This window comes from Neodiprion virginianus, chromosome 4, assembly GCF_021901495.1.
Source record: "Neodiprion virginianus isolate iyNeoVirg1 chromosome 4, iyNeoVirg1.1, whole genome shotgun sequence".
NCBI classification, from domain to species: domain Eukaryota; kingdom Metazoa; phylum Arthropoda; class Insecta; order Hymenoptera; family Diprionidae; genus Neodiprion; species Neodiprion virginianus.
The window spans coordinates 25375684-25400545 of record NC_060880.1 but is presented as its reverse complement, the minus strand read 5'-3'; the positions used below and the strand labels follow the sequence as shown (position 1 = coordinate 25400545).

At 40.5% G+C, this 24862-nt stretch overlaps 1 protein-coding gene across 4 annotated transcripts in view; it reads left to right on the top strand.

The window, feature by feature from the left end:
* LOC124302554 (titin homolog) overlaps positions 1-24862 on the top strand; it is a 45694-nt gene that overhangs the window by 2601 nt on the left and 18231 nt on the right. The window contains exon 1 of one of the 4 annotated variants that reach the window (XM_046758832.1): positions 18661-19063. The exons of the other annotated variants lie outside the window; for them this stretch is intronic. The gene's annotated coding sequence lies outside the window, so the exon portion shown is untranslated. Of the gene's footprint in view, positions 1-18660; positions 19064-24862 lie in introns of those variants that run through there. 4 annotated transcript variants of the gene reach the window in all.

Genomic DNA, 24862 nt, shown 5'->3' with positions numbered 1-24862 from the left:
AGACAAATACATAGTAACATACGTCGCTGCACTGAATTTGTAAACTTGCAGCCTGATTCCGGAAACTGCCAACTCTTTTGTTCAATAAATATCTAGTAAATTCCCCAATAATTTTCAACAGTGCATGCGGTACAACCACAACCAAAAATCTCTCTCCGGCAGAATATGCCTATTTCCACACGTCTTGTCGCCTCCGTGTATTCCCACGTGAAATGTAATCCGACCCACCCAAGCTGCGTCTGACTGACTTCGAGGGCCCCATGGGCACGGGGCCCGAAGTTGGAGGCGACTGCCGTCCGCCAGGATCTTTTCGTCCCGGCCTCTGGGCCCCTCGGGTTCCGTCGACGATGCCGCGAGGATCGTTAAACTCGCGCTAGACTCCACGAAGTGCGGCAGAACAATGCCCCACCGGCAGTGACGTCATCGTCCGCAGCATATTCTCGCTCCGTGCATTGCCGATGTCTGTATTGCTGCACCGCTGCAAGTCGTGGGCGCAGTGTGAGCTCGTCGTTGGGTTGGGTTAGGGTTATAATGCCATCGCTGTGTACAGGGTGGCTCAGAGTATCAATTTCCTCTGGAGATCACGCACGGATTTACAAAATTCAGCGGCGAGGATTCAAATTTTAACGACCGAAGAAAGGAAGTCGATTACCGTCGTCTCGTTGATTAAATTTTCGCGAAATTATGCAATGGACGGTTAATTACCTGATGAATTATGTTTTCGTGTATGGGATAGTTTGAATTTATGCCAATCATTAAGAATGAAATGGGATCGATGGGATGTCTGAGCTTGAATATTCGAAATCGCTGTTAAACGTGAATGAGAAAAATACAGGTTCAGGTTAGTCTGTAATCGTTTCTGAAAATAATTAGCTGAAAATCGAAAAGCTAAAAAGTTCAATCTTTATGAACCTCATTCCGATCTATAGATTAACAACAATCGATCTAGTTGTTATATTTGACGTATTTGAGAATCGAGAGAATTTCTCATCAGAACGACTATCTTCCTTCATTCAAAATAGGAATCGTACAAATCATACAGCAAGTTCAAAGCCTGCCAAAAAATGTTTAGAAGATCTTTAAATTTGACCTGCCAAATTTCCTCTTACGATAATACGACAAACCGTTATATTTATGAAAAAGTTGAAGACCGTAATAACTAAACTAAACTGAATAAAAAAATTCGGCTCAAAATTCGTCGACTTTAAAAGTTTCCACCACAATCGAGTGGATTTTTCAAAATCATTTTATTCGTTGATATTTCCATAACTAAATTCAATAAATCAGAACGAGTCACACATGGTGCGAACCTTGAATAACAAGTATCTGATTTTTCTCCGTTGTGATGTGACAAGTTCAGTGTGCCGGGAATAAATAGCGACTCGATGGAACCTGTATTCTCCTCTGAGAAGCTGGACCACCCTGTACAAATCCGGATACTTGTACGTGTGTTTATCTACCCGCCTCCGCTATAACGTACAGAACCGTATACTCAGAGCGTGGTGGAACGGAGGCAGCGTTAGTTTGCGACCAGAGACTGAGAAGCCGAAGGTTGGCTTCGTGTTCCAGAGGAGGAAACGATCCTTAAGCCCGTTGCGCAACGAGAGGTGAACAATAGAATCATGAGAGACGTTCGACAAAACTGCACAATGTTTATACCACAAACGCTTACAGCAAAAGAAGGAATAAAGAGTTTCGTATAATTTCCTGCAGCCATTTTGAAATGACCGAGTAAGCAAGCGTTTGCGCGTCTCCAAGGATGTTCGATACGAAATTGTGCGAAGTGGTCAGCTGCGAAAGGCAAATATTTATCTGTTTGCCACTTGACCGATACACTCCGAGTTTTCTTGGCCGAAGCGGCTCTCCGATTCTTCCCGATACGTTTAAGAAATCGGTCAATATCGGAAGCATCGGACTTTCAGACAGGCTACCTACCATCGGTGCATTTACATTTCCGCCCGAAGCTCTCTGCTCGAGTTCATTGCCTCGGATCTTGCTGAGTGAGCTCAAACTCTATGTTTTTAACGTTTAGAAGCGCGTTTCCGAGCGGTATGAATGATTTTTGTGAAACTAATTCACGAGTCATCGCCAAACGGCGAGCAAACTTCTTTCAACGCGTAGATTTCTCTTCGATATTCATTTTGAGGACGGGCACAATTACGTCGCGTTGTTTCGTTCGGTTTTTTCAAATATTCGTTTGCATTCGTTACAGACGTCGGTGTAAAAAATTTTCGCAAAATGATTTTATACTCTCGCGTATCTGAATCGACGAATCTTCGCAATGGTTCGAGTATTTTGTACCGAGAAACTTTATACCTTACGGTATATACCTAAAGACAGGTACATAATTGCAGTAAATTCCATGCCTCTAGTCTGAGATTTTATTTTTTACCCTGATCGAGTTTGATTCAGGTGGCTTATAATCTAAAGACTTCTATTACAAACCGGTGTGGATACCGATTGAAAGTTAACTTGTTTCAGGAAAGTTGCCAGCAATTCTCGTGTATAATGCTCTGATCTCGTTAGAAAGTCCAAATATAAATTGCTCGCTGATTTGTCGCAGTGTTTAATGAAATCCCTTGTTATAGATGGGAAAAGTATGTTATACGTTACATTTTTAACGTACGGAAAATCAGATTATTGTAATAAAAAACAAAAAAAAACTTGATCTTCTCATTTTTTAATTTCAAAAAGTAACTTTTCCTGATTCACTTCTACGCATGCAGATCGACTTTCCAAACGTCAGCAACTCTTACGATTCCTCGCATCACATTATACCCGCGTAACATGATTTATTATGCAACAGGTGCAGTAATTAACATGCTGCACATTTTCAACCAAATAGCGTGGCATTTTTGTAGGTGAAATGTCGTCGAAAATTGCAAGCGTCAGCGAAAGAGACCCGCAACACGATTTTCATACGCGTAAGAATCAAATGAAACTCGAATGCAGGTTGCGCGGTTATTCGGTGTATTGTACATCGGAGAAATTAGTTTAGTGTAACGAGCGGCAGTTCAGGCAGGCGTTAAACTGCGGTTCGAGCCATAAAACCTAGTGCCGTGGCGTTAATTTATGCGAATTGGTCTAAAACCCATTTTTTTTTTTCCCGAAAAGGAATCTAAACGGGCATTTATACCCTTTTTGTAAAGTTATATACACACGTATCAATCACCGCATACGACGTAAGTAATATCCTTGTCTCTTTTCTATAGTAATGAAGAGTCGAATCGTCTTTTTATCCTCTGCTTGACCCTGTAATATCATAATACAACGGTGCGAGCCAGAATTAAGAGACCTAGTAAAGCCGCGGGTCTTCAACAAACAACGAGTAGTCTCACGGCTGCGATTACAATCCATGATTGTTAAAGTGGTACAGGTATAATTGGGCATAGACGGTGTAGTTAACGATTCATTAAAATCAAAGACGCCGCGCGTCTAGTGAACCGAACGAATTTTTGTGGTTTTCACCGCTGCTGTCGCCGCAACAAGGTAGACGGAATAAGCGTTATTAACAGTCTTTTTACGAGCACCGCAAAAATATCCGGGTGGCTACTTTTGTCGCGCATGCATCTTGTGATCGAACATTTGGTAATTAATACGCAAATCGTACACCGATAGTCGTTGTAAAGTAATGAACAACCGCACTCTACGATTTGCTTGAAGATTTTGAGAGAAGAGAAACGGAATTTCTAAACGATCATTAGTCACCTGAACACGGTGATTTAGGCAGCTCATGTGTGCATTAATAATTTGTACATTTACCGGTCATAAAAACTCTCCCACTTATCGCTTCGCGTTCTACATTTAATTATCAAATTAGTTGTAATTTATACACACCTATGTAATCTGAATACGTAACGCGGGAGTATAACTGATTTTTATGAAACTGTCGAAGGTGGGAAGCGTTTAGACAAAAGTACGTAAGTCTTATTAGGATGCGAAGAATAACCGACGCTTAGATTGATTTTCCATCTGCGAACTCGACTTGACAATTTGAATTTATTTAAGCAGTGCAATTTCAGATCGATCTCGTTATTTCGCAGCTTTAAAATTACCTGAAATGCAGTAAACCTTAATAGAGAATTAAAAAACTCATATTTTGCAAATTTAGTGCACTGAGAAAAATTTCATTTGTTATAGTAACTTGAAAAATTCAGTAAAACAGGTATCGTTAAGAAAATTGTTTGAATACTAATTGAATTACGAAAAACCAGGTACACTTAACCATTTCGCGCTATTTTCGATCCTTTTTTGATAATTGCAACGCAAAATCAGTTTCTGAGGTTTATTCTACTTTTTTAGTTAAACAAGGCTTTAACGTCAATTTATTGTTGCGCAAGCATTGAATTTTTGCAACCGTTACAAGAAAATATAGCAACAGTGATCGTAATGAGAAAGAATAACAACGGATGCTAGACTTTCCGGTAACAGCTAGAAAACTAATTTTTATTTTCTACCTAGAGCTATATTTTCCGACTGTGGTAAAAAATGAAAATAGTCAAGGAGGAAATGAGCGGTAACCGGAAATAAGAATTTCTCTGAGTGTACCTTGAAAGTTAAACAAAAATTCTGAATCTGCATAACGGTGATTTTTATTTCAACGTAATTCATACTCATTGTAAAGCTGATTGCGAGTCGCAGTAATTACCGAAAATTTGAAATTCTTTAGCGCGATTCGCGGGCAATATTGTCCGCCTTTTAACGACACTGAGATGAAAAGATGGCGGTTCGAGTACCCGATTCATACGGGGACGAGCGACGATCGAGTTGCCTCATCCCGTCTTTCAGCTTTCCTTTAAGTTTCTACGGCTCCGATACCTACTGACTGCATTTTAAAGAGGTCGCCGAATATAAAACTCCATGCAGCTCGTCTCTTCTTCGTTCTTTTTTCTCTTTCGACTGGGCGGGCGGGCGTTTCGAACAGGTTCGGCTTCTTCGCGCCCTGAGCGATTGCCTTCGTCCAAAAGAGCCTGCGCAGGCAGCAATTCTATCGACTCGCTCGACTCGCGGGATGGAGAGTATTAAAATTGTTCCGAGAAAAAGGACCTACCTACCAAATACCAAGGAGATATAATAATCGGATCTCGTTTACCCGGGAACCTATAATCGCAATAATCGTAATAATCGGTGCTCGAACCGCCTCCGGTTTAATTTTCTCAATGGGGGGAAAACGTCGGCCTTGAGATTACTTCAGTCATAATCATATCGCCACTTGGTTTTCTCAGACTGTAGACTTCGATCAACCGCATTTTCCAATTGATCGATTAATCGGTTAATCGAAGAAAAAAGAAACGGAAGATCGATAAGGCCGTTGAATCGACTGATCGAAACACCGATTGATTGGTAGAATAATTAAACCATGAGTCTGCGAATTATATATTAATCGCCCAGCCCTTGTTCAGTCTTCAATTTTCAAAATATATGTATGCCGTTCTTCTATTTCCGTCGAGTAAAAGTGCTCTCACATCGCAAGGTCCGGAAAGATTTTCCTGCTGTGCAGAGAAACGGGTTTCCTTATAATACTGGTCGTAAATTTTCACCTCATTCCTTCTGTGACTAAGTATATTCTTATATTTTTACAAAAATTTTCCACGAAACCTCAAGTGCACGGTCGTTTTCATATTGTATAAATATTTGGATCGGGGAAAAAAAGAAAAAAAAAAAATTCGAAGAAAAAACGAAATTATCATTCAGATTTCCGTAGCGATTCGTCAAACCCGATAAGGTTAAAAATAATTTGTCATACTTATCGCGTACGCGCGACGCGTGTACGTCACATTTATGCAATGAACAAATACATTTAAGTACATAGCGTTGAATGTAACGGTGTGCCCGATTCAAAACGAGCGATTGCTTTTAACTCAAGTAGCGCGAATTCCACTGCCATTCGACCGTATAACCCATGCATCGAACGACTCGACTCGACTACAGTAATCACACGACTCTCACGCAAGCTGCGCACATCTTAATACGACTTGGCTCATCGGCCGTTTCCAGACACCCGCAATATACGTGGACCGATGACGTCCCATATTTACGCCTCGTACGAATTTGAGGTCCACATTTTTTTGTGAAAGTTGAATAAATTTCGTCTCTCGTTACTGCACTCGTCGTTCACAGTTTCTCGCCACTTTGCAAATCGCCCTCATACGCTGCAAGTTTCCGAATCGTTGTACCTACTCTTTATCGCATTAATTCTTGTATATTTTTTATAAAAATTTTATGAAAACTGTTAACGACAGAAAATTTCTGTGTTATGTTTCAGATCTTTTCTTGTTGGTTCAGCGTTTTTATTTATTTTTATTTTCTTTCTCAAATTTCTGGGATATTGAATTAATTAATCCTCATTGGAAAAATAGTATCGCATGGCACGTTGAGAATTTTTTGAAAAATCAGCTTTGTTGGCGATGACGCAATTAACTCACAAACAAAATCAGAAAAATTTGAAGGGTACCAGAATTCAATTAACAGAGTCTTCAATTTTCGTTCATACGTACGTATAATACGTAGACCTTGGCTTTCTCCTCGTTATTCTGAAAAGTGCACGCTTGCTTATAAATATTTGTCAAATTCTGGTTCGATGAAAGTGATTGGTGCATAAAGTTTTCACAATTGCACATATCTCGACTTACGAAATCGTTGTTACCTTACTTAGCATATATATACCCATAAATCGATTGTTTGTACCATTGGCAAATCTTACTGGAATACCGATGTTATCAATGTGCCGTAGAAGAGTTAAATGGAAAATTTGGGCCATTGGGGTGCCCAAGGCGTGCAGCGAAATTCGTGGAAATAAATATGGTTTGAAAAATTACAGGCGTGTATTAAACCGAGGCAGAAAATACCGGCAGGATTTGTGGTACCTTAAAACGGATAGTGGACAGTTAGATGTTTATGACGTCACCGTTAAGACACGAGGCCGATGTACGGGAATCGACGCGGCGTGCTCGCCATTTTGCTTTTATTACACACCCGGTTTCGGTGCGCGTTTCATTGCAACAAAAAATTAACCGCCAATCAATTTTCCAACCAACGAAGCGTGCATTAGCTCCGATCATTCGGCCGCCTACCGATGTAAAGGATCTTTTTTTCTTCCCGGTATATACGTGCTTCGATACACGCTGATGTACGTACGTAGATCGTGCGGTGTATTAATAGCCTCGCGATCTGTGACGTCTAGACTTATTTACCGCGAATAACGTTAGACGAGTCAACTTTGTCATGACGGTTCGAATCTTTTCGACCGCCTTGAAGCTTAGATTACACGAGGCTTGGCCTTGATCCCATTCCTCACACTCGACTTGTGCTTTATGTAGGATAATTATTTTCACATCGATCTACACGCACAATCGCGAGATCGTTAGAGAAAAATCCGGGCACGGCCAATTGGACGACATGTCTGATCTGAATAAAAGGTCGATGAAAGGCGAAGACCGGGCGAGTGTAACGTAAGCGAGTGGTCCACGAGCGTATGTATATAATAATCGGTTTAAGAAGCGATTTCTCCTGCACAGCACGTCGAGGAATTACCGTTTCGACAACGATAATAAATAATAACTGTTTTCGGGCTCGGAATGTTTCGCGAAAATTGACACGAATTCGTAAAATTTACGTAGGTACGCGGTCATGTTGGAAGACGAGTTTTTTTCGGGAAATGAAATGACATTTACTCGGCAGTCGTATCGTATTCCTGAAAAAGGAAGCCGATTTTTTTTATAGCGTCCAACCATCGCTATCGGCACTCGGTTTTTGAAACGCCGAAAGAATGATAGCCTGAACGATTGCACGCGATGCAATCTGACTTGATCGAAACGAAGTTAGACGAAACGATGTTGAGATTTAAAGAAGCGGTTCTTTGCGCCGAACGAGTCATCGTGTAATTTATATGAGTGTCACTCAATGCCGACCGCCGGTGGTTGCATGGACGTTCCTTGACTCGATATAATCCTGCGAAATTAATGGAGGCGAGGTTACAAAGGCGGATTCGGTCCTCGAGGAACGGTGTAAATAAATTCCAGGGTTAAAGGCTCTGCTCTACCTCGTGAATTTGGATCCCTTTTAAGGATGAATCTACCGGACCGTTTGAATCAAGCGTTAGGGAGATAGAAAAAACTTTTTCAAAAATCTCAATCAACTTTTATGCACTCCGGAGATGACTGTAAAATTTTTTCTATCGGGAACTTCACGGTAAACAAAATAAGTCTAAAAACTTCAGATTCAGATCAAACACACCAGTGTTCAAGCATTTGTAATTTCCTGATTACCAAAACCTTTTCTCAAATTGTTGATATTTTAGCTTGTCTATTTCGATAATTTGTTGAAATAATTCATTTTTCTCACGTATAGTAAGATTGAATTGTTCTATTCTCGTTCACTATCATTCGCGTTAACAACATCTCTAGAGATTTTTCAAACGGTGGTTTCTCTTTTCCTAACTTTTGATCCAGACCGATTCATTCATTCATTCACATAATCGTTTCCCCGGAGCCCGTTGCTGCAGGAATGACGCACCCTATTTTCACCGAATGCCCCAATCCAATGAATACTCGTATTGACTGATAAATGTGCACATTGTTTTTCAGAGATTCGTTCAGTCTGTGAAATCCTGACACGTACCATCCTGAAACACGCTTTACGAGGAATTTCGAAAAAAAAAAAAAAACTTGCCTCGTTGACTAGGAGACATGTGCACCGGACGCTTCTACACATTTATTTTTCATCGCGTATCGCTGTACGCGTTCATTGTCTACGTGTAAATTATACGAGTGTAAACCCGCATGTTTGATATACGTGCCTCACGATCTCACGACCGGTTCCTCGAGTTTAGACAATTTTCAATACTGTTAAACAACGCCGTTGACACGGGTCCTGAGGCAAGATGACGCATTCTGAGGGAATAATTTTAACGCGTATACTCGATCGGAGTGATAGTACCATTATAATGCTGAATTGAAAAAGCGGCGTTCTAATTCGGTAGTGTAAAATACGTAGCGTTCCGCTTCGCCTGCTGTTGGATTCAATTTAAACATCGTTTAATGGAAATTGACAACGAATAAGACCGGGAAAAGTCTTATAATTCTTCCTCAACTGTCGTCTTTTACACCCGAAAGAAACTTATTCACCGACAACTCGAATCAACCAACGATGTTGAACTCAGCGTGATAAGCTGTTTGGACATTGTCCATTTATGTAATACGGAACTTGGACGATGTGTCAAATCAGCACCGGAAATCGCGCACATACTATAATCAATTCCATTAAATCTGGTATTATATAACAGAAGTGGAAGTGTCAATTTATTCGCAAATAGTATTATAGCCGAAACGAACGAGCGTGTATCAACTGCCATTCAGCTTCGTAGGTATTGCATTGATTGCCTTCCACTGCAGTCAACGATATACGTATAAAAAAAAATCAGCTGAACACGTACAGTTTTATAAAGTTATTCTGCACAGTACATTCAGAATTTATTCAAAATTTGTATTGCGAAAGAGAGAGAGAGAAACAGAACCTTGCGGATGAAAGCCAGACTGGATCTTTAAAAATCAGAGTACCCGCACTGCTATTAACAGACTTTAAAATCAACTCGTCGGATATTCTTAAACAAGTGTCGCTAACTTTTTGAGAATAATAATCTCGACACCTTAGCGTAAAAACGTGACTCATTTAAGCTATGCGGTATGGAGCGTTAAACCACATGTAAATTAAATCGCGTTCTTTATGCCTACGTGTTACAGTTCAACCGAACAGGTAGAATTGTCAATTTATCCTTTTGCTCGGAGTATGAGTAATAAACCGCAGCGTTTACGCAGAGATCGGAACGGCGGACTTTATACTTGTAAAGCGATCAAGCGATACTTTCACTTACTGCCAACGTCCGATCAGATCGTGTTGACCATTGCGGCTTATCGAGAGTCCAGATGGCCGCCACCGATCGGCGCATGCATGCGGCAAAATAAAAGGCTTCGCAAGCTCGTTCAAACACGCTGCATGTGCCAGACTGCGAGGCAGAGATCGGATCAGGGATCGTCGCGATCGAGAAGCCGCAAGAATTTGCCAATTTTTTACTGCGGTCGTAACGAGCGTAACGTTAGGGATGAACCTACGTTTCAATTCTCAGCAATGTAAATAATTTTTCCAACGTATCCGGAACCCATTTCCCGAACGGATCGGTGATAGTTCCTTGAAGAATACCTCACTGGAACGACAGAAGCAATTACATCCCATCGGCGGGAACGAAGCGTTGCCGAAACGTCCTCGATTGCATAATTCGTTCAACATTGACTGCAACAAAAACAACAACAATTACCTCTCGGTGTCTGAATTGCGAACCATCTTGATCACAGCCAGCTGTTGCTAATCTGTAAAAAGAGCCCAGGAACTTGAGAGTATAATAAACGATTCGACTGTTCGCCACTATTCGTCGAACCGGTTATACACCTGCAATTCGAGCAGAATGAAACAGGTACGTACGTCTGCATTCGCGCTGATTGTGAGTGGGAGCGATGCATACGGTGCATGTGATACAAAATGTGAAACTGCACGAGGAACGGAAAGTTTTCACCTGTAGGCGATAGTTGGATGCACCATGCTTGGACACTGCAATACCACTTGTGGCCACCTTCAAAAAACGCAGTATTCATGAACGTGATATCTAACTTCTTGTATAACTCGGTTAATCGTGACTTATACAACCCGTCTCTGAGTAACTTTTTGCCACAAGTTGTTAGCACTTGGTAAACGGATCATTGTTAGTAATTTAGTATGATCTTTGGTGTCGTTTGTGGTCATAACATCGTACAACACGATAAGAATGTGGCGTCGTATTGATGTCGAATGTGACGTCGGATGAGAAACGTTTTTCGAATCTACTCTGTTTTTCGTTTCAATGACACCGTAGTCAGAGTCTGGTCGTCAAGTGGTTACAGAAGGAATTGTCCCCGCAGGACATGTAAAAGGACCCCCCAAGTCCCGGGCCCGTTTACCATTCCACACGCCATATACCGAGAAATAAGAAACGGAAAGCAGAAAGCAGGTACGCCATGCCTTCTCAGTAAGTCCTGGCACGAAGCCATATGGTTACTATCGCCAGGACGTGAGGCGGTAGGCTGGGCCCCATGAAAGTAAAGGTGCAGGCGGCGAGCAGGCCCGTTGCGTACGAACAACACTCGGTGAATAGACGTGTAGGCGGCGTCTGCACATGTCGTTCATGGACGGATGCCAGCTATTTCCTGAATCTCCGATCTGTCATAAAGCAGAACGCGAACTCGTCCCAGGCCAGCGAACATCCCGAGTCTCACGGGAAACGATCCGTTTTACGACTACGGTGTATATCAGGTTTTTACGTACGATTTCGCTCCCTGAAAGGAGAGCAGTTTGAAATGCAAAGTTGCCCACTTCAGGATCGGCCGTTTCCCTTTTTGCATCTACTTTTCGTATCGAAACTCAGGAGACGTGCAGTTTCGTCGACCTTTTCAACATTAGCACAGGCTTTAACGGGACTTGCCGTATCTAATCAGCTTATCGCCAGGCCGAAGGGGTAATTGGACTCGGGTGTTCCGTTTTAGATACACTGTTGTGCCACGTCAGGCGCCAACACTTAACGCTTTAAAAGTGCATTTTATGATTTTAACCTGTTCGTGCTGCGGCCTTACATGTGAACTGAACAAGCGGACTTTATTGAGTGAACCGCTCAATTCTGTTACGTAACTTGGAGATCAATGGTTTTATAGACTTGACCGTCTGGAACGGTTCATTGATCGGGAGAGTTGTTCAAAGAATATTATTTATACTAAGAATTATTTCGCGAATCGAGATTTTTGTTGTAATCACATACTTTTTGTGTGCAATCTCTTAAAGGTGGTGAGACATGAATTTCGCTATGAATTGGGAAAGTTTGTTTCAAAAATATCTTCAACTTATACAAATTGAAAACATCTCAAAAATTAATCGAGGGTATTTTTTAATTTTTGTCACCTAAGACTGAAAGTTGTGAAAGTTCTTTAATCAACCAGCACCGTTCCTTAAAAACAGAAAACCGTTCGATACTTTATGATAAATTTCGTTACACCTTGGAGGAGTGATCTGATTTAAAGTTGGAAAACTTGACTTTCGACATTTTTCGTTTTAATTCCTTCTTTAATTATTCCTCGAATTTCAATCTAATTGTCAGTCTTATACTGAAAATAGCGATGCTTCAAAGCGGTGAAAATAAGTCTCAGAATGATGTTTTGTAAAAATTGTACGAATATTTCTTCACTCATCATATGACGCCTCGGTATCGATTATTTTTTTTTTTTTATCTTCGTTTCTTTCAAGTACCCGAGAATTGTCGCTTCACGAATGACGAAGAAGGTCTTTGGTCTGGACATGAATTTTGTAACCCCTGTAATCAGAAGCTCATCAGCTTAGTAATGTTTATTATTATCATTAAAGTAATTATTGTTGACCCGCATTAAGTTTTTCGAGTAATTACTCGCCCACGCAATCTTACCAACTGCTTAACACCCGAGTTACGTCGTCGCTTAATTAATCATACACATTTCCATCAGGCGCTCACAATTTTCAGCAAGGTCACACCGTCGCAACACACGATCGTCATCGTCATCGTCGTCGTCGTCGTCACCGTCACACGATTGCAATTCCGCAACTGTGCGAATCGAACACATTTGCAGGCTGCTCTGCAGCGTGAAGGACGCCATTAAAAATCACCCAACGACCGAAGGCGCATCGCCATTCATCTCCTCAACCACTCATGGAGAGTTCCGGTGTTTCCATATCCCGATGCCCGTTTGCAAATTCGTACGTGACGCGCCGATTCCTGGAGGCCTCGACGACTTCCGCTTATCCTCACCTGCCGCAATCAACGAAACCGAAATCGGCACTCTCTTACCTGACTTCCTACCTTCTCGCCCCTGCGAAACATCCTTAGATCAACACGTTAACGTTTGCCTGTAAACGTGCCGCTCGCACAGCACCGGGTACGATTCTAGCTCGGTAACTAATCCGGACAGCTTCATTGCGGCAAGGTCGTTCTATGGTAACCACTTTCCTTTCGTTTTGTGCTGCTTCGGTAGCTTCGTGCCTCCGCGTCTCGGTAGCTTGCTCCAACTCTTGCTGCACTGGCATGCCATTCCATCGGACTCGTTGGTACGAATTAGTTCTGGCAAACGGAGGGAATGTTTATTCGGTATCGTCGCAATCGGTGCTTTCTTTTGTAGGGAGCATCGATCGACCGTTCTTGAAAGCATCGCTGAAATCAAATGGCTTCCTAAACGAACTCGAAATCATGTGAACTCACATGACTGAGCATTTGGTATCATTCGGTGTCAAACAACTTTCTAAATGAACTCGTATTCACGTAGACCCACGTCACTGAACACTTGGAATCATTTGGCGTATGTGGGCGATCGCTTCTGAAACTTCATGTGTCGAAGTAGATAGTCCGTTTTCCACGGTAAATAAACCTCGTTTGTAGAAAAAAAGCCGCAGGCCACGTCGAGTGAATATTTCTTGCCAAATACATCAAGAAAACTGAAATGTTCTCATCGATAATCATTGAAGTTAACTGCAGCTATCGGTAAACGAAACTGTCTTTCTCGAAGCCTGAAGTTTTTGACGTTGTGGCCTTTTCGCTTTGGTCGCAGAAAGTGTAATTAACACCTCCACCAAATCTATACTTCGTCATAGTCCCCTCGAATAGTTCCAAGTCTTTGACCTGGCCGGGTCTAGCCGTCGGTTAGCTTGCCCAAAGCTGCGCAAGAACATTATCATCGTCGGTTTACGTCAGGCTAACTCAACGAGACTTAGGAGAGGCTGACGAAACGCCGGGATGAATACTAACCATAAGCCATGTGCATCAGCCTCAGCCTCATCGTCTTCGTAGCTCATCAAGAAGGGGCGTTCGAGTCCTGTTGTAGCCTCCGGTGCGTGTTGCACGAGGCATTAGTGTGGAACGGAAACGAAGGTGCATCTAGGTGCACTATGCTGCTGCATACTCGGAATCTTGGCGAAGTAACGGAGAGGAATGCAACCCAATGAAGGAGACCGAGAAGTTGCCATCGGCCGATTAACTCGCCCCGACAAAAAGGTGAAAGGATCGAGATCCACTTTTTGCTGGAATTATTTAGTCCGGCACCATCGGTGGTTATGGCGAAGCTTATAATTATTCCGCCAAGTCGACACACCGCAAGTGCTGAACTGACGTAAAGCTGCAGTATAAAGAGTTTCGGATAATATACCTGTGCGGATGCAGGAAATGCAGTACCGTTTGAAAATATATGTAGGTACATATCTCGTGCGAAAACTGGACTTGCCATATTATTCAGGGTTACGTGATCTCTGGATCTCAAGTGTTCAGAAACTGGCCACGGATGAAAAACACGTGGAACTCACTCGCACTACGCGCAATTTTTAATTCGACAGAATTTTTTGTCTTCCTTAATGACGGCATACGCGTGATTTATTCGATCTCTTCTTTTATTCCTGTCAGTTTTGAGACACGCACAAGAAAGTCGAGCAAAAATTTTTACCGCGGCACGTGCTGTCTGCAATCGAGATCGAATAAAAATCTCCGCACGATTACAATATATGTCCTGCCCACCTGCCCACCTGCGCTTCAAATACACACTCACGGTTTTTGGATTGGGGAAAGCGATTCATAATTCGTTGATCTACATACGTCTATAATATTATACTCAAGTTGACGTAATAATTAAAGTTCGGATCAGTTCTCTGTGGCGGCGGTAAAGCCGTTTTATAAAAAATTTGTTTCGCAATTCATCGATCCGTTTGATTGATTAATGTCGGTTGTACAGTTGAGTTCGGAATACATTAGAGATCGCGCGGTGAGCTAATAATGATTCAAGACGCGGGACGAGGTCCTTTTATAATTCGAAACGCAGCCCGAGCGGTTAATGTTAGGTATCAAAATTCGTCGGGACACGGAGGTCACAAAATTCTTCGCAAATTACGTATATCGTGTTTGGTTCCTTTTTATATTCTACGTCTTTCGCCGTTTCAAGGCCGTCGTCGTTTATAAATCTTCTCCGGTCGTCAGTTTTTAACCGATTCCGATCGGGGAGACAGAAAAGCAGTCGCGTTAAGTGTAAATATTGTAATTTGCAGCCAGGTCATTATTGCAGTGGCGCAATATTAATTATTTAAATAAATAATAATATCTCACTTTAACTACCAACTTACACGTCGGCACATCAGCCAGTCAACCAGGAATTGCGCCAATTCAGACAAACGAGTCCTTGAAGACAGGTTCACTTAGTGATAAGGATCACTTCAAAAACGCATTAACACAGACTACCCTGCATTACGAAACTGTATGCAACTAAGTACTCTTCAGACTGACTCGTTACGTAGGTTAATACAAAGTAAAGAAATAATAGCCCGGAATAATTGTTTAATTACAGTTATTTCAAGTCCGAAAGATGCAATTAGTAAAATAAGGAAGAAAAAAACTCATTGGCATGAGTCTGTTGTGCACGGTAAAATATCCGGACGATATTAGCTAGTCGTTATTGACAAAATTCGTGTCCTCAAATATCTTTCTAGAAATTACGAAAAGTGTTACATTTTCACCCGCGATAACTTTGGACTTTTTCATATACATGCGAAACGATGAGGCTTAAGTCAGGACTTAACGAAGCAATTAAAAAAGAACAAGAATCGCAAATCGGATATCTGGACACGACATTAAAATGATTCGAAGGAGGTAAAAATTTATGAAGTTAGATGTCACATCATTCATTGCAATCCGTAAAAACAAAATCGAAAAAAGGTAATGAGGTTTATATTCGTAAGACAAATTTTATAATGATACGGTCTTTTTTTTTACCTAAAATCAATGTTTTACAGCTACAGAATTGTCTAAAATTCAGTAACCCGTGCATATCCATGTATTAAAGCAAACGTATTCGTATTATGGAAACTAATAACTCTTTCAAAGTAATTCTCAAATTACAAAACAATGGTTTCTTGTTGCAATTACGTTTCGTTACGTTAACGCGTTGTACCTACTAATTTGAACCTCGTGCGAAACGAAAGTGTGTTTTTGTTCAGACTAAGCGGGGACTCTTTCTTCCGTCAGGTTCTTCGTACACTACTTTATACCCACCGCCGCTAGACTCAATTTCAGTATTACCGAGTATCTAGATTCTATGGCTCATCAACTTCTCGGACTCGGACATCAAATTTTTTTTACGTCGAAAATATTGATTTTTTACAGAATATATTTCAACTGTCTATCCTTACCAAAGAAAGTCACTATTTTCAAGCAAATTGGCAAAATTATGCGTAATGTCTTGATTGCAACTTGAAATAGTCAACCTTACTTTAATTTCATTTAATTTTTCTCAATCTGAGTTACTTAGCATTTCAATAAACATTCGTCATTCTTACTTGAAGACAATAGGCAATGATAGGTACATGTAGGTAGGGAAGGGTGGAGCATGACGAGGACATTAAGCTTTGAACATAAATAAAACACATTATTTTTACAATTTTAGTTTTTTATTAATAAGATATGTGCAGCTCTTTGGCAATCAATCTTACAATTGACGTTCAAGTTTAATCAATTTTCATTATAAAAATTAAAAAATCGAAACTAGTAGGGCCTGTGGGGCAAGACGGGAAACGCTAGTGGGGATAGTTTCTCACCATCCTAAAACAAGAGGTATTCAATTTTAGTACCTACAGTGAGATACAGACGAATGGGTAAAAATGCACGGTACCTCTGTATTTGGCCTACGAATATGGCATGGTTCAAGATGGGTTACAGTTCATAGCATTGTCCCGTCTTGCCCCGGTAGCTAATTTATAACGAAAACAAAAATTGTGACAGAAATATAAGCGCTAATTGAAAAATTCTCTTCTCACCTGCCGGTGCACTAATTTCTGCTGACATTAACACCTGTATTCGAATTATTAGGTTCAAATGTTATATCAGTGTCACATAAACTATTTAGAGGGAACATTATAAGGAAAACGATAAATTCGTTGAAAGACACCAAACGTCGCTTACTCCTACGTCATACGTGCCCCCACCCCCGTCTTACCCCGTCCGCCCCTTCGAGGGTGAAACAAATCATACCCAAACAACTAGTTCAGTTGGAGAATGTAACACGCATTGAACAGAGTGAATTACTCTGAGTTTACGGTTATTGGCAAGATTTGAAATTTTTCGTGAAATTCACAAAGGCTGGGAATTCAATTTATATACATAGACTTTTTCGCACCAATATGTTTCCTACAAATTTAATTTATAATATTTGCCTTTGAGGTATAACGAAACAAAATAGTAAAAATTCCAAGGAACTATCCAGGAATTCACCGACATAAACTCCCTGATTTATCCAGACTGCATGGCAAGATTTCTTAAAACTATCCGGTTCCCCAAAAATTCTCTGCCGCTACACATCCTGAGTCCGTTAACGAGTATATTCTGCATAGAGCAAAATCCACAGGATTATTGGCACAGGCGGCGCAGGCAGCGTCAGTTTGCGTCTCTAAACTCAAGAGAATCGCCGCGGTAGCCGGATGAGGAATGTCGCCGGCTCGTGTCTGTATGTATGGAATAAAAGAGTGTGTGGGCAAACGAGGCTTGCGCGACGCGTAGGTGTTGGCCGTAATGCGATTTGCCCGCATGCGCGGCGCCGTGCGCACGCGCAGAGCCCGCGGCTGTTGGTCCAGCGCGCTGCGCACGAACCTAATCCGCAAGCGTTTGCTCGCCTGCGCGCACCTCGAGCGAACCCGGCGACAGCCGAGACTTCGCAAGTACGCGCGCAGGGCTTTATGTAAGCCTGGGCTAACCCCGGGGGCTGTGGCACGAGCTGCTACTGCAGTCCGACTGGCTGTCCCACTTTCTAATCAAACCGATCCGGCCTGATGTGGAACCCGAGTCTCGGCTGCCCCTGTATTCGATGGTATCCTCGATGGGTGGAGGCCGAAAAGTCGAATGAACGGGCAAGACGACGAATGTTCAGAAATCCCGTAACTCGATCCTTGTTATTTTAAAATACGGTCAAAAGTAGAAAAAAGCGAGAATCAAGATACATAGAGAATTAACGGAAAATATGTGATATAGCACCGTCGTCAAAATTTGTTCGAACGTTTATTCTACAGGTATTTAAAGAATTTATGTTTTAACTAATTTCATCGTGCATATTTACCTGAAATTGTACATAAACTGGTGTTTTTTTTTCTTTTTTTTTTTTGAGCCCGTGTCAAAAAAAAAAAAGTTAATTCTGTTCTTCTAGACAGACGTAATATAACTATATACATAATATGCGATAAGGTAGTAAAAGAACGGGACTGTGAAAAAATTCTAAAAGGTAAAATAGTGCGATTTTGTATCTGATGTCCTGATGAAATGATTAATTTTATATCGAACTTTGACACATGGAAATATTACGGCAGCTGTAATAACACATCTTCTCTTGCGAATAATTTTAACGCTGTGAAGCGTGAATCAATGGTCAAAGCGTCATATTACACAGGTCTGCAACGAAATCTGGCAAAAAAAAAAAAAATTATACATATAAAGGTTTTAATGTGCCGAATCTATATCTGTTTCCATTTTTTGCTGTCACGTATATATATTACATGACATGATTATTATTATTTTTTTTATACTAGTTTTTTACGGTGCAAGCTCAAAATATAAAATCCAAGCAACAAATCCTAAGCCACCCAGCGGCCATTATGTACTTTTTGACCATCACCTACGAATATCGGCAGATCCCTTTCGGTTAATTTTGATATGTGCGACGCAGCTCCGAATGCGCCGTACATTTTGATCAGCGAAAGATGATCCTGCGGTTCCGCAAGGACGAAATGTCCAAGGACGTTTCTGCAGCTTTCAACTGCGAATGTACGCTCGGAATCGCTCGGAGACGGTTGTTCGAGCTCTTCGAAAACACATCGCATCGCGGCCGACCGCTAATTGAACATTGGGAAAAACAAATGTACGGTGAAAGGCTGCAGCCGACATTCTCCAGATGCGGTGTATAACGTTCGCGCCAACCAGAGCCGGTATTTATTTAGGAACCAGGTTAGTCCTGTTTTTTTATTACCTTGCGAAATTACGACGAGCAGAAATAAGAAGGCTTTTAGACTGATGCGCACATGAAATCGGACTCTAATTACAACTCATGCTCATAATTTGCGACTACATTTAGAGTACATTTAGTTTGACATAGATAGTCATCACCAAAGTCTGCCTAGTTGAAATGTTTTTGTTCCATCAGATACGCAATTTTGACAAAAAGTCTTTTAACGATGCCAGTTTTTTCTTTATCTTTGAAACAGATGTTGTTTTAGAAAGTATCCCGCTCGAATATATCATCAATACTTATATGTTTCCAACTTAATTGATTTTCCAATCATAAATACGAGAATATTCAAAGCAAAATTAGCTCCGCATATCAATAGAAGTTAGGTTATATTAGGCTGTAAAACACTAGATAATAGTGTGGTAATAAAGAAATGATTTTTCAAATATTGCTAATGAAAAACTCATCATTATAAATCAACACTGTTCCAAGCATCGATATTTCGATGATGGACGTATGTCGAAAGATGAAATGAAAAAATAATTTAAAACTTTGTTCGATATTCATCACTGTTGAGAATTGTCTCGTTCATTCGAATATGAAGCCGCAGTTGTAAAGACGGTATTTTTTAAACTATTTTGCATACATTCAAAAATTATGAGATACAGTTTTCAGTTCATCGACCCGGCCGTAACGCCGATAAAGTAAATCATCAAATCGTCAGTTAATTATACCGATTGGAAAAGTTTACATCGACACGATTGGCTGCTTTGCTTAATCGCACGTATCTGTATTTGAATAAAGTCACGATTCCGGCAATATTGAAATAACAATTTCGAGAGTGTTCGACGTGATGCGAAGATGTATTAATTAGACGTACAAAACTCGGCTGAACATTGAACGTTTCAAAACGCAAGCGAATCGCACGACAAGACTACGTCAAGTATGCTCTCTCTCTCTCTCTCTCTCTCTCTCTCGATGATATCATAATGAAGAAAAATAAGGAAAAGAAAAGGATGCAATACAAAGAAGAAGAAGAACAAGTGATGCCGAGATTTCCTCTGCGGGTACCCAATGAATTAAATTTATTATGACGCATGGGATAAAACGATAATAAAATGCGTAATGGCCGAGACGCGGATGCTCTTCTCCGGTGCTGAGCACGTGCCATTCATTCTATCCCGAATGACACTACATACAATATTAATGAAGAACGAACAACGCCGGTCGCAAGAAAAACCGCACGCGGTGAATTACCCGTTTTAAGTTTGTAATGGTTCAGTTAATTATCGTCGTCGGCTTCAACAGACGCGCTTGGCATAATAACCGGATTATTTGTATTTCCCTTAACCCGTCATGTTACATACCTATATATGTATGTACTGCTCCAAGATCTGCACAATTCTCGGCTACACGCTCGTTAGCGGAAAATACATTAATAATAGCTCTACACTCTGCAGATGGATATGTCCCATTATTATACACGTTGTAGGTATTCTAAGCGCCGTTTGTAGATAAATTGGAAGATAAAAACAAAAATTTGGTCAATCTGTCAGCTTGAAAATCATTTATTTGATCAATTTTGTCAAATAGCAAAGTTTTATTTTTCGCAATTATGGCTACTGTACAGTCCTGAATTATTCTCATGGTAACAATTTGATGTTGTCGTAACAATAAATTCACGTCAAGGACTTATTTAACTGAACAAACGTAGTAAACTAAAGAAACAGATCTAATTTTGCAATAACCATAAAGTAAATCGTTATTGTAAACAGTACTTTGAATATAATTTTTCAACAACCATACAGCAAGTTAAATTTCCCTCAGTGTGTAAATACAATCATATATTCTCGGCCCAATCGAAGCTTTTCAAGCGAGTATCAAAACTTCCAAACCAAGCTGACGATAGTGGGCGGTAAAATATTATATATAAATGTACGGAAGATGTGTAATAAAATACTTATACTTAGCTACATGCATATTCGAGAAACGGTGACACGCCCTGCAGCAATTCTGCGGTGTCTCCTGGAGAAAGGGAGCCATGCCTGTATAAATCTACGATATAAATAGTATGCGGGCATAAGAATACCTGTATCCAGCTATAATAGACAAGGACATAGATCGTTTTTACGCGAATCATTTCCTTCGATAATAGGAATTCGCTTTTTTAACCCGAGGTGACGCATAAGTCGAGAGTGTTACAGCTGTAGGCGCACCCTGTTCTTGAATGTTTCACGATTACATATGTATGTATATTTTGCGCGCGTGTGTGTGTGTGTACAAGCACGCGACATACCCTTGGGTATGTAACCTGCATGCACGCCTATGTGCCTTATACCGCATTGTTCGAATGATTAAAAGAGGCGATTTTTATTAATAATTCATCTCGCGTTAGATAACCTCGTATATACCTTGCACCCAAGGGTGCCCATATTATACCACGGCTCAAATTGAACGCTCATCGCGTCTTTTTTCCCCATTATATGATGCATATCTCATACCCATGATCACACCTCGTCCGAGACACGTATATCGTGTGGCTGTAGCATGCATATATGCATCGGGGGGATCTCAACGACTGGTCAGGATAGGTATTCCTCCTCGGTGACACGTATTTTATTTATTTTCCCGACTCGCTACGCGGTGATTTCAACGTCCGCATAAGCGGCATTCTTCTCTTCTCGCTTATCGGACCGCATATGCCACATTCTCCGGTGAATTATAATACCTACGTAACGTATTTAAATATACGTAGAAACTGGCGTCTGTGGGTGTCTGGCAATACCTGCATACTTGCGCTTGACGTGCATGACTGCACAACTATTTTGTTTACAGAGCCGAAAGAAACCGGTCACGGAAATCTTTAAAATGTCACAACTCCCCTTCCACCGTGTTATTGCAGCGATCGGACCGTTTTATATTTCGATATAGGAAGTCGAAGGTGACCAATCGACCGCTGGTTGTTGAAATATTTCTATACAAATTGTACATGCATGGCGATACACAGACATGTGCGTACATATTTATATGTATGCGTAGTGAAAAGTTGATCAGCCATGGCGCCTGGCGGCCACGTCCTCGCACCGAATTTCATTGCTATTGTTCCAAGTTACAGGACCGAAAGGAAAAGGGAATTAAAATAGTTGCACGATATGTCCGTGTTATTTTTTTCACAAAAATTCTTGTCGAACCAGAAGAATCGTAGTTAAAATACATCTATAATTATTCATCATAATTACATCGTTTTTTTATTTTTCCGTGTAGGCACGTATAAATTATACTGCAAACGTATTTATTAATATGTACCTGTTAGAGATATTTAGTTAAAATTACAATTCAATTTGGATGTACGGTAATTACAATATTTTCTTCCATTGTTGCGACTCCGATTTGAATTAATTTGACAGAATTTGGAGTAAGCTTTTTTCAATACCTTTTCTCCCTTCCAATGTAATTCCGTAAGAAATTGGAACCAGAGCAATATTTTCAATTCACACAGAAAATTTTTCTCGCCACATCTTTCTACGACAAAGACGACAATTCAAAGAATGCGTTAACAGAAAAAAAAGAAACACAATATTTCAACTCTAAAAAAATAATGACCGGAATAAAAGTGATTGAAAGAATGCTCTCCCGTTTTGAAATACATGCGAACCACAGTGCACGATTTGAAAATTCGAATCTTACAGCCCATTCGCATCGTGCAAAATTTCAATCACGTTCAATATCGACATCTGCACTCAAGTTACACCGTGCAGCAGATATAGAAGTGTGCGATCACCAATACCCGTGAATACAATCCGTGGAGGTAGGTAATATTGTCTCGCGCGGAATGTCTAGAAAGTAACTTAGGTAATCCGGTCGAGTAAGCAACACCGAGCAACCGGTGTAAGGACGGCTTCTTGTACAAAATATAGGTATAACACCTATACTATGCATTCTTAAAACCGTGAAGATGCTCCCCCACATTTGCCGGCGTCATAGGTCATTCAAGTATATAATAGGCAATATACACAGAGAAATACGGCTACGCAATAACAGCGCGTTGTAAGTCAAGCCCGTGTGTCGGTTATAATCGCGTTGTTCGTGCATTATCTTCTCATCCACGCGATATACGAGTATCTCACAACCAGCGGGAGAAGTAATCCTCGTCACTGTAGGTATTTAATTCGGCCATGATGCATGCCGCCGTCCCGGCTATTATTCCATAACCGGGTGTGCGTTATGCAATCACGTAACACGTGTATTATGCAGGTTAGAAAATATGTGTAACAATGACTTGTAACCTGCGGTTATTGGAAATTCTTTGTTGTGTGTAAATGCCATGAAATCTTTTTCGGGCGAACCGCGCGATGAATTAAACGCAATTTTTACAATTTTCACACAATTTCAAGTTTGGAATAGGTATGGATTTTTACACGGATAAGAAAGTGTCGGTTTTCCCAATTCTTAACAGATCTATTTCATTTTGATGGCCAGATATTAGTATCGGACGAATTTTATCTGTACTTATAAGCAGACCTCGACACCTTCGATTTCTTTACCGTGAGGGATTTTTATAAACCACATTGTGAAGTATCACCCCTGATTTTTTCGACATTAGTCGAGTTCCCGTTCCGCATTTTTCAGCAGATAAACTTTGCCAATTCTTGAAATTATAGAATATTCATTCGATCATATTTCGGGACTGAAAAGTCGTATTAACAAAAACCACGTAATCATCGGATTTCTATTGAAGCCATCTTTTCAGATGAAAAGTATTGAATCACCCTTTCATCGTCAAAAACTGTTTGGAAAAAAAAATCGATGTTACGGCAGCCTGGACGTTTTTAATTGTAGAAAATTTTCATTTTACAATACTCGTTGAAGAGAGCAAAAAATTTCACGCTCTTACGCGCGATGGTATAATCGTTAATGATTTAGGTGTTGTAAACATTATCAAAGACTAAGAACGTAATTATTTTTTGCTGAAAATTTTAGAAGCTGAATGCTTTGTCCTTTTTTTTTGCATATTTTACAATTAGTACAAAACAGTTTTTTGGCTGGCAAGTAAATTCGATTTCGATTCGTCAAAAATGGGGCTATGCAACGAAGAGAATGAAAATTCACGGAATCATGTAATGATGTGCATGCATGCACCATTTTCTTTCAACTTGAAAGTAAAACATGAAAATAGTCAAGAACTGTATGCAATACACTAAAGCAGTAACCTGTATAATTCAAAATTTCTTTTGCTGCAGAATTCTATTGAGGGATTTGAAAATTTTGAAAATCAACACAATCAATCTCCGTCGATATGTGTAACCGATGTAAAGCAAAGAAAACTGCCCACCAAATCGTGCGTCATCTCATATCCATTATCCTACCGTATCACACCGATATAAATATAATTTGTATAATCTGCGGGGTGACAAAAATATCGGAAAATTCGATAATTTCTCAAGTCGGCGCGTTATTTTTAGAATAAAGTATCAGGGTACGTAAGGGTACCGATGAAAGTGTAAAGGCGACGATTTTTGCGTACATCACACACTCACACGTCTCTGTATACGTAGCGTATTACACTCGGACGCTTGATATACTTATATTACCGATAAGTTAAGCACACAACGTTATATAACTGACAAAGTACCGGATAACAACCACTACACGTTCTCTCAGCGTATATATTAGACCTCAAGGACGGAGAACCGATTTTAAAAGCACTCGATTTGGCGATTTTTACCCGTCATTCAGGTTTTCTATAGTGCATGCAACCGACCATTATAAAACACATTCCTAGCAATTAATATGCGATG